The following is a 1,511-nucleotide window of genomic DNA, read 5'->3' on the forward strand; positions in this document are numbered from 1 at the left end:
ATATGCAAATTCACACTGCCGGTCACCGGAAGTACCAAAATAAAAGCTCGAGATGGTCAGACTGTGTTTATAGAATCAAATAACGAATTAAAACCAACTTATCGGGGGAAATGAACACTTGAACATACATTAGCGTGATAATAACTACCTAAAATAACAAGAAACATGTTTGGAGAAATTTTATTTGATATGTACTTTGAGTTGTTAGTGTCCATTTGGAGGGACTAACAACCTAAGCTAAGCTAACAACCGTTAGCTCTTAGCCCCGTTAGCGGTGTCTGTAATGACTCATTAACTCTTAAACGGTCCGTGAAAAAAAATATTTTTTTCCAGTGGATGTCTTAATTACAACATGATTGAGCTAGCAAAGCAGTTTTGTGTTGCGATGTGTGGTATTTATTCAGTTTTGGGAAATCATGATGTCTAGAAAGCATCAGTGGCCGCAGCAGCAGCAAAGCTAACATCAGGACGTCATCTGTTAAAAGCCTCCCGTTGTCGGATATGACATGAAACTACTCCAGTTAGTTAACAGCTAACGGTTAGCCCCACTAATCTACGATAACTATGTTATTAATTTCAGAACGTGATAGTAATGTTTGTTCAATCATTGTGTTTATAGACTTTACAAACACCAGATTAGTCTAAGCGGTGATATAGTGACGTGAAAAATGTGAGATATTCATATATATATGTAGCTAAGCTCTGCTGGTTTTCTACCCGGAAGTGTTTGTAAACAACAAGGTCATTCCCTCCGAAGGGACACTAACAACTCAAAGTACACATCAAATAAAATTTCTCCAAACATGTTTCTTGTTATTTTAGGTAGTTATTATCACGCTAATGTATGTTCAAGTGTCCATTTACCCTGATAAGTTGGTTTTAATTCGTTATTTGTGTTACGGACTGGCTTTGAAAACCAACGGGACCCAAGATGCAGAAAACAGGCGGAGTGAAAGTTCTTAACAGTTTATTACAAAAAAGCCGCTTGACACAATAAACGGCAGCAAGCCGCTAAATACAAAAAACAGCCGCAGGGAGAAAACAGCTGGTGGTGGCTGGAGGCGAGGGCTCCAGAGAACGAAAAGTGGCGAGGCAACACACCACAAAAAACAGAGACAAAAGCACAAGTCAGTGGGGATGGTCCACAAGAGAACAAGGCAAAAATACTCACAAGATGACAAAAGGTTCTAACGAGAGATGCACTACCGAACGAGACGGAATTATCTGGCACAGGAGTGGAGTCGGGCAGCACGGTGGTGTGGTGGTTAGCACTCTCGCCTCACAGCAAGAGGGTTGCCGGTTCGATCCCGGGTGTGGGAGCCCTTCTGTGTGGAGTTTGCATGTTCTCCCCGTGTCAGCGTGGGTTCTCTCCGGGCACTCCAGCTTCCTCCCACAGTCCAAAGACATGCAGATTGGGGACTAGGTTAATTGGTAACTCTAAATTGTCCATAGGTGTGAATGTGAGCATGAATGGTTGTTTGTCTCTATGTGTCAGCCCTGCGATAGTCTGG

The sequence above is a fragment of the Epinephelus moara genome, chromosome 19, assembly GCF_006386435.1.
Source record: "Epinephelus moara isolate mb chromosome 19, YSFRI_EMoa_1.0, whole genome shotgun sequence".
Taxonomy (NCBI): Eukaryota; Metazoa; Chordata; class Actinopteri; order Perciformes; family Serranidae; genus Epinephelus; species Epinephelus moara.